This window comes from Tupaia chinensis, unplaced genomic scaffold (genome assembly GCF_000334495.1).
Source record: "Tupaia chinensis unplaced genomic scaffold, TupChi_1.0 Scaffold000275_1, whole genome shotgun sequence".
Lineage (NCBI taxonomy): Eukaryota > Metazoa > Chordata > Mammalia > Scandentia > Tupaiidae > Tupaia > Tupaia belangeri.
Genome location: NW_006159757.1, coordinates 7,461,846 through 7,471,845, shown reverse-complemented (window position 1 = coordinate 7,471,845; position 10,000 = coordinate 7,461,846).

Below are 10,000 nucleotides of genomic sequence, written 5' to 3'. Positions count from 1 at the left end.
GTACCCACATGTACCTGGCATGTTTCTCAAGCCACCAAGTCTGGGATTCACTCGAATTGCACAGTAGGCCATGTGGGATCCAGCCACCTTAACCACCAGGCCACTGGCTGGCTCAATATTGCTTAGCTCTTAATGAGCACTAATGCTGCAGCCAAAACCCACCAGCAACACACCTGCAGTTGAACAAGGTTGGTGTTTTACTAGTTGTAGCAAGAGGGTACACATGTCATGAAAACTATAGGGAGTATCTATGTGGGAGAATGTTATAATGAACTTATAGAATTTGGACTCGGGTTAGGTAATGGGGGGGTGGGTAGAATAGAAGACTAAGGAAGCAAAGGTTTGCTCTAGGTAGATGTTTCCAGATAGCAGGGCAATTCTATGAAATGAGTATCTCAATAAATTACATTTCTAGGCAGGAGAGGACAGAGTAGAGAAAGGAATTGGTAAAGATCTATCAGTAACACAAGAAAGAAGGATGCTTGGTGTTTAGAGTAGCCTGACCTGAGGGAATATTCTGGAAGGTTCTTTCTGCTCCATGGGAGAGCAGGTAGCATAGCTGGAAGTATCAGGCTAGCCTGTGGTAATGTTCAGGCCTCAATGTGAGACTACACTCATTCCTAGCATCTGAAGAAGTTCGCTTTCTTTCTTAGATGTCATTGAAGAAGTCAAATAGGAGCTAGAGACTCCTTGCACTCAGTTCACTATCACTCATGGTTTAGGAAGAAATTTAACCAATAATTGCTGAAAACTCCCTTTAGCCTTCCTCTTCTCCCTTTTACGTAGACTTGTGGGCTTTTGGGTTAGGACATTGATAGTACATCTCCTCTCCACACACTGACACAGTGACCTACCTATGACTTTGGTCTCTTTTTAAAATTTTCATATTCAATTGACAAATAATAAGTGTGGATTACGATGTGATGTTTTGACATACAAAGACATCATAAAAGGATTCAATCAGGGTCATTAATCCATCCATCACCTCATATTCAGTTTTTTGGTGTTGAATTTAAAATATATTCTCTTAGAAGTTTTGAAATAAGCATTATATTTTATTAACATAGTCACCATGCTATGTGAAAGGTCTCAAAAACTTATTCCTTTTAACTGAAACTTTGTGCCCTTTGACCAACATCTAATTGCAGCTCTCCCTACCTCCTAGCTTCTGGTAACTACCATTCTACTTTCTACTTTTTTAGATTTCACTTATGTGAGACCATTCGATATTTGTCTTTCTTTGTCTGGCTTACTTCACTTAGCATAATATATTCCAGGTTCATCTATGTTGTTGCAAATGACAGAATTAAGGTCTCTGTTCTTTGTTAAAAGACAAATCACCTCTTCTTTAAATAGTTTTAGATGAGTTACAGAGAAAAAGATGTTAAGACTTAGGCACGTAGGTGGATGTATTTAAAATATATATCCCACTAATGCCAGATTATGGAGACAAAGCGTATATTTTCTTTACAGGCACTCATCCGTGTATTTGAACTGTTAGATGCCAAATGGGGTCACACAGCTGTTCATTCTACCCATCACTTGAGCTCCAAAGTCTAGGACATTAAAAAAAGAATCTGGATGGTAATATAATTGTTTAAGAAGCTTAACGTACATGCAAGAGACTAAACAGAATATAATTTTGTACACAAAGTGTACACAACAGGCTCTGACCAAAAATGTTTTCATGGACTTGGTCAAAGTATTTTCTTCATTTAGATCAACTAGTAGAAAGGAGTGGCTCAATTTTTATATACTTTTAAAAAATCTGATGAAGGAAGTATATGTTCTCAAGAGAAAAAAGATAAGAAAAAATAATAAAAGGCAACAACAAAAAATCACAACTCAGTGACCGCCACTGCTAAAAGTTTGAGTCCTTCATTCTTCAGCAAATACTTCTCAATTATCAGGCAGTAAATACAGCGCTAGTTGCCAGAAAGGTGCAGTTTGATAAGACAGGATCCATGATCTCAAGGATCTCATAGATTCATGGGCAAGGGGAGAAGTAGACATTTCAAATGCAGTTTGGTAAGTGCAATGGTAGGAGCAGGCATCATACCTAAGAAGAAGGAGGGCCACCTGTCATAGGTATGGGGTTGAGATGGGCAGGATAATTTGTTCAGTTGGATTTGATAATGATAAAGGGAGGCTTCATGGATAGGGAAGATTGAGCTGGACCCTGTGAGATGGTACCACTTAGATGGAGAACAGTGAGGAGGGAATTTTCAGTGGAGAAGTAAATAAAGGCTTTAAGGCTTAAACCTATCTGAACTTTTCAAGTGGCAATGAAGACGGTGTGTGTGCTTCAGTGAAGGTTTGTGTTGGAGTCCTAGGAGAAATAGGGTTAGGATTGGAGACTGATTCCAGGATAGTAGCTAATTGTCCAGAGGAAGCAGAGAAACCATTTCTGAAAGGCATAGAGGACAAATCTAATATAGACTTTCAGTGTGTAGAGTAGAGAGTTGACTTTGAGAGGAGATAAGGAGATGATGTCTAAGACTCATCAAACTTGCTATGTGCAAGGGCTCCTATAAAGGACATAATATGTGCTGTACTCATAACAAGCCTATGGGGGAGAGACTAGTATACTCATTTTCTTGAGCAAGTTGATGCATGAATGCTAAGTAGCTTGCCCAGGCCATACATAGTAAGTAGCAGAGTTGGAGTTTGAACCCAGGCCTTGTGGCTATAGAGTCTTTGTATCTAACTGCTAGACCTGCTCTAGTTTCCAGATAAGGGCCTTGATGAAAGAGGACCAGCAAATGAAATCAGTTCCATTTATTTTATTTTATTTTATTTTTTTAAAGATACTGTCTTGCCATCACAATTCCCCTGCCTCGACCTCTCAGCTGGGATTATGGGCATGCATTACCACATGCAGTCTTTTTGAGACAGTGTTGCCCAGGGCAACCTGGAGCTCACTATCCTCCTGCTTCAGCCTTCAGAGTTGCTAAGATTGTAGGCATGTATTACCAAGTTTGGGCCCAGATGATCTCTAGGGATTTTTCAGCTGTCCTAGCCAGATGAAAGCTACAGCCTTACCTCCCCAGGGTGAGATGAGCCAGGTACAGGCCCACCAAGGCCATGCTGTGTCATGGAGCCTCCACTTAGGTCTTGAAACACTGAGCCAGATCTCAAGGCTAGGGTAGAGGAAGCAAACCACACCATCAGCAGCTTTGGAGTCAGGGGAGGAAGCAGCACCTATTGTTCTTATCTTTGGGGACAGACATTATGGTTAAATAATGTCTTATCCCAGAGAGGTAGAAGGAGATCTAATGAGTAAAAGAGGTCCTTGTTAGCTTGTCCTTCCAGATTACCCATTAAATGCCTTATCATAGATTCTAAAGAATATCTAAGATAGAGACCTCCTGCTGGATTGTACATTCTAAATGGCAGAAAACATGGACCCCCACCAGGTTGAGCATATGCATTTATAATATACTAGGAAAATGAGAGTTAAATAAAATGGTCATGGTCCCAGAGTTAGTGCTGTTAGTTGGGATTCAGGAAGAATGTCTTCTGAGTTTAATGCCAAAGCCAGTGTTTTTAACCAAGTTAATTTGTTTCCTAACGTTAATTAATATACATTAGAATGAATTTGTAAGGCTCATAAAAATGTCAACCTTACAAGAATAATTCTAGGGAGACATTGCCAAGGCTAAGAGCCAGGGGAGGTGTGACTGTTCTAGCCTCAGTCCTGTACCCTTCCTTATCCACACATTGGCCCAATGAGTCTGTAGTACCTCCTGCAGAAGGGGTAAAGTATATTTCCTCACCCCTTGACAGTGGGTGTAGCATGTGACTCTTTTTGCTCAGTAGAATGAAAATGCAGTGATGCCATGACAGTTCCAATATCAGACCAAGGAGTTGAGTTTTTCCATGTGCACACTGAAGCAACTACCGACATATTCAGAAAAATGTACTAGGCCAGTTCAGTGTTCCTAGGAAAAGGATGAGCATTGCCTGGAGAATACCGTCTCTGGTTGCACACAGCTTCAATCAGCTGACCCCAGTCAACCTGCATGGACATAAGAATAACTCACTGCAGGGGTAAGCCATTCTCTTTTGGGGAGATTTGTGATGCTACATCTTTGTGGCACTGCGAGACAAGGTCTCAAATAGATTCTGTCACTTACCAGCTCTGGCCATTATTTAACCATAATGTCTGTCCCCAAAGATAACCAAATAAAAGGATCTCAACTTTTTAGAACAGTGTTTGTATTTCTGTATGCTGATTAAATGAGATAATGCCAGCAAAATATTTAATACAGCACCCGGCATGAATTAGATCACTTAGCTGTTGTGGTGGTGACCCCATGCTAAGGAGAGGACCCTGTGGGGAGGAGAGCTTCTGTTTCAGGAGCTGACCACTGAATGACCGACCTTCGCCTACCAAATGGCTCCACAGTTTTCAGATTTTACAAGTTAAACACGGTGTAAGTGACACGGATGTGCTCGTTCAGCAGAATTAGCGTCTATATGCCCAACAGCCTCCATCTGAGAGAATGATTTGAGCTTTGAGTGTATGTGTTCCCCTGTGCATGTGTGCATGTGTGCACATGTGCATTTATTCTGACTGGAAGTGAGTAAAGACAGGAATGTTCCTGAATCTCTAAGATTCTGCCTCACACCTTCATCTATGTTCCTATTATTACATGAAGTTAGAAACCCCATTCCATGGTGTCATTGATGTTTAAAAGAGAGAAAACAGCAGGATTGCTGGCTGGTCCTGCAACCTTTATTTCAATATGTTCCCCTGCGTTTCGAATGGCAGAACGAGAGGCGCAGTTGCTTGCCAGGATGGTGCCACATTTTGATTCATTTGGGCAGCTCTTTCAGCAACCTCACAGAGCTGACCTCTGAGCAGTGACTTTCCAGCCTACAAGACCCCAGGAGTGAGAACCACACAAAGAAAGGAGGAGGGACCCTTGGCATTTGCCGAAGCTTATAAAACTGTCAGCAAAGCAGCCCCTGATGCTTGGACTCCCTGCCTGCGTGGTTTTACAGTGCTGAAGTCAGCATCTCCATTCAGCTGCATAAATAATCTCCTGCAGTCCTGTGGGCTGGGTAGGAGCCTGAGTGGGGACCAGGGAACTTGTTAGGGCTAGATCAGAGCCCTAGGGAAAGCGACAGGCCAACCCAGATTTGGAAGTCTAGGGATAAGATGGTGGTGTGGGTAGTTTTTCTGAACAGTTATTAAGTCTTGTATTTTCTATGTCAGCCATGTACTTGAGTCTTAGTTTTTGTTATCCAAATGACTAACATATTTAGAAATCTGATGGACCTGTAGGCACCTTTTCTTTCTTTCTCTCCACATTGTTATTTCTAATTACAATTTCTTTCCTTTTATTTTTTTTTTCAATTGCCTTAACCAGATTTGACTTTTTAAAAATTCCCTTCAAAAATAAGTGCTTAAGGGACCAGCAGTTAGCATAATGGCTATATCACTGGACTTCCATGTAGTCGACCGTGGTTTGAGTCCTGGACCTGGTGGCTTAAACTCATGCTGGGTGCGTGTGCGTGCATGCCCAAGATCCCGAGAGGAGAATGGAGAAGGAATTGCGGCGTGGCCATCCCCTCTGGGGGGTGATTTCTCACTTTCTGTCTCTCTGTCTTTCTCTGTCTTTCTGGCGAGCACACGAGCCCTATAGCAAAAAGCCTCTCCAGAAAAAAAAAAGTGCTTAAAAATAATACCTCACCTCCTCTTACTTCAGCAATAGTAAGAAGAGTCCAAATGCCAACTAGCAGCAGCTATCCCTGTCTCCTCACTGTGCGCCGCTTGGCTGGACCAAAAGAGAGCAAGTTCCATCCTACACAAGGGCAGTGGGTCAATGCCAGTACAAAGTAAGCCCATCATTCTCTCTTATGAAGAAAAGGAGCTGGAACTGGGAATGTCAGATGTCCAGCTCAGGTCCTGCTCTGGTTCGGGACTCCTGCTCTGGAATGTCTTCTTCTGTTCAGTCACAATGGCACTAAGTTCAGCAACCTACAATTTGCTATCATTACGCAAAGTAACAAATCCATGTGCAAGGGCTCAGTATGCCTCCTTATTACTGATGGAGTTTGATAGCATGGCCATGGGGAGGGAGAGTCTTTTGTCAGATATGGGGCGAGGGGCTGCTTGGCCTACTAACCTGGTCTCCTTAAATGTCACAGCTTAACCTTACAATGCATTATGGACTGTGTGAGAATTTTCTGCAGGAATATTGACTTTTTATCTATGGAATTAATTTGAACCAATGCACTGTAACTTATTTGGTCCAACTGAGTCTTGCCATGGCTGCTTTTCCTTTGGTTTCTGTTTGCTCAGCTTTCTGGATCAGGTTCACAGTGGCCTTGACCTCATGTAGGTCATGATTTCTGATATTTTCTTCCTATACTTCGAAGGACAAAATGGATATAAAGCAGGAAGTCTGTGTCTTTTAGAGTCAGTAATTCAGACAAGGAGTGAGTGATCCTGGGGCAGGATTAGAGTAAGTCAGACAATATAAAGGCATAACAAGGAAAACAATGATACACACCTAAAAACTACTTAGGAATCCTTCAAAGCAATACGTAAACAAATATAAAGCCATCCAATATAGACAGGATACAACAACGCTGATTCAAAACAGAAGTGTTATTCTTAAACATTCTAAGGTAGGTTTGAAAAAAAATGTTTAAACTCTTAGAAATATAATTCTTGAAACTTTTGAAGAAAATAACTATCCTAGAACTTTCATAAGTTCAGTATGTATTTTCCTATTGCTTAACAAAGAACAGTATAATTGATCAATGTTCGAAGGAACGTTTTTAAACTTTTTTCATCATGGATTTCTACCTTTAATGGTAGTGCTTTGCATCATGATGATAAGGCTATCTTTGAGACATAAAACCCAGCATCAATTTAAAAAAGAACTTACCTTTTAATTCCCTCTGAAGTCACCTGGCATTATTTAGAAAAGCCTATGTCCTACCATATTTCAAAGAAATCTATTTTACAGGTAGGAAATATTCAAGCTGGAATGTATATATTTAGCTTTGAACTTACAAAAAGTGGGTTGGAAACTATATTAATGGTAACTCCCAGCTGGAAGTAACTGGTAAACTGGCTTCCAATTATTTAATGCAACTGGATAAAATTCAGAGTCCTGCCTATCCTGCTTCCTTAATGTAATGCAGAAAAGTCTATTTTCAAACTAACATTTTACTATAGGAAATTGGTTGTACTGGTCAGAAAAAAAGAGAATTCTCTAAAACATACTAGATTAAAAATTCCATTATTTGAAATTCATTATTGCAATTGACTTCACTTTATGGATTTGTTGAAAGGTGAAAGGCTTCAAATTCTTTATTATTGGGTTGTTGGAAAAGTAATGATATATTTTTCTATGCAAAAATGCATCATGACTTTCTTGATAAACTTATAGAATACTCTTCTACAAAATCATACCAAATTGTTTTTGTTTTCTAACAGAATTCCAGGCTCAAAAGCATTTCAAAATCTCCCATTTTGTGTTAAATCAAAATCAAAAGTCTTCTAGTTGGTCAGCTTCCCTGTGCTGGTATCTTCTGTAATCATAAATCTTTTATTTTGGATAATATGTGAGTACCTATATTAAATTGATGACCTATATTAACGTGAGTAGGGGCATATAAAAAGTATTTCCAGACACTAACTCTACTCTTCAGCATGAATTCTACATCTATTAGTATTCAACTCCTGAAAATCTGTGCTTTCTAACTGTAATTTTGGGTCCAGGTAGTGGTACAGTCATAAGGCAATGGGACATACGTGGGAAGGTCCCAGATCCATTTACCTGACCTATTCTATACAAACTGAGTGTGCACCTCCATGTCTGTAATCTAGGCCGACTGAAGCTGGGAGTAGATTGCAGTATGCCTGTCTCTCTCTCTCTTTCTACTTCATGCAATAAATAAATATACTTTTTAAAAATTGTAATTTCACTAGAAATATAAATGCATTATGAATATATTTATAGTACATAAAGAAAACAGGAAAATGAATGTCTTTGAATACATATAGTTTACTTGGCTTATGTGAGCAACAAGTTCATGTATACTATACCAGTTCTAGAGTAGTCATGCTTTCACACCCCGACAGTTTTATTTTATTGAGCTTGTAGCCAGCACTAAGACAAGGCATTGCATTCACATGAAATTCGATGACTGGATTTCAGTGACTATCGCCAAAACATACTGTTTTTATCTGCATTTCAAATCATCTTGGAGTTAGGCCATGTTTTGTAATTACATTTCTAAAAAAATTCGCAAGCTTTTTCTACAGTTTCATAGTCTAAATATTTTTTCACCAAATGTATCTTGCATGCAATACACTTGTTCCAGTTTTAAAATATCACCCTTCAGAAAGCACACATGGCCAGCCAGTCAGTTGCATTCCCTGATGTAAATCTTTTGCTTGTGTCAGAGACCAGAGACACTCTGATTATTAATGGAAAGTCATATGTTCTGAATGCTATTTAGCAATAGCTAATTTAGGAACATGCAGACCATTAGCTTGATGGAGTAATGTTTTCTGAGTGGCCCTATGATGCTATATATTTTCATATGTTTTGTTTAATTTGGCATTCACAACAACTCCACTGAAGCAAGTATTTCTTTATATATATTTCTAAAATGAAGTAACTGAATCTGAAGTTAAGTAACTTGCTCAAGATCACACAGCTAGTAAGAGACAGAATTAGGGGCAAGGCAGGAGAGCGGTAGTGATACTTCTGGACTCAGTTGGGAAAGGTCCTGGATTCACACACTAGGCTAGCTGTGAGTAAGGGAGGATCATGGTGTGAAGACCCTGTCCAGTGGGTACTCCCCCCAACCCTATCTCTCTCTCTCATGGGAGAAATAAATTAATGAATTTTAAGAAAGAGGGAGAGAGAGATGGAGTTGGGCTCAAGTCTTGATCTTCAAGTACATTGCACATCCAATGACCATCACAAAATGAGAGCCCAACCACAGAACATCCCTACATGAATCTTGGCAACAGGGAACACAGAGGTAACATTAGCATAGACATTTATCAAATCCTAGTTTCACCTCTTTTAGGATATACATTGATACTGACACTCATTTAGAGTTCGTAATTCTCACGTAAGTGGCTCTCTTTTGCTTTCCATTACATGTAATTTAAAATATTTATAGCTTGTAAAATAATATATCCTTCAGTTCTCATATGTCTATTGCACAGTGAAATCACTGACTACTTTTTTTGTCTTCAGTTTTCTCATTTCCACTCTATTTCCTTCAGTTTGCTTCCATAGACCTAGGTTTTTCTTTCTTTTTTTTTTTTTTGGTTGTCACTTTCCTAGTTTTGCTTCCTTTTTTAAAAAAATTCAAGCCACCGGGTCTGGGACTTGAATCACGGTCAACTACATGGGAGTCTAGCAACATAGCCCTTATGCCATCTGCTGGTCCCAAAAAATTCTCTTCTTTTTACATCCACCTCTTGCTTCTACCCTACACCTCCTCAAGTGAGGAGACTTTTTTTCTTTTTCTTTAAAAAAAGAACCATTATAAAAAGAAGCAGTTACACTATTTCTTAGTACCTCAGCACTGGGCTTGATCTTGTGTCTTCTTGTGGCTAATCTTTCTTCCTGATGCTGGTTTAAAAAAAATTTGGTAATGAATTTCCAGGTTGGTTAGTCTCTGGATTAATAGCAATTTAAGCTAAAATTCCAATTTTCAAAGTAGAATATGAGACACTGATGGATCAAGAATTTTTTCTGATTTTGTGTGAGTCATGAGTACTGCCAGAAAGAAAACAAATTCAGACCTTCTCATTATCTAAACTGAATTATTTCCTAACCCTTGGAGAGAAAAAGCTTTATATTTTATCTGAGCACATGTGGGGAGGCAGGGAAGAAGAATGCGGGGAACCTCATGCAATTCCAAGGTTGAGGGTGGCTGTGTGGGGTGGGTAATATTGGTAGGAAAAGTCCTCGTCAATAAGCTGGAAAGAGGGCTTAATCACCCCTCATTAAAC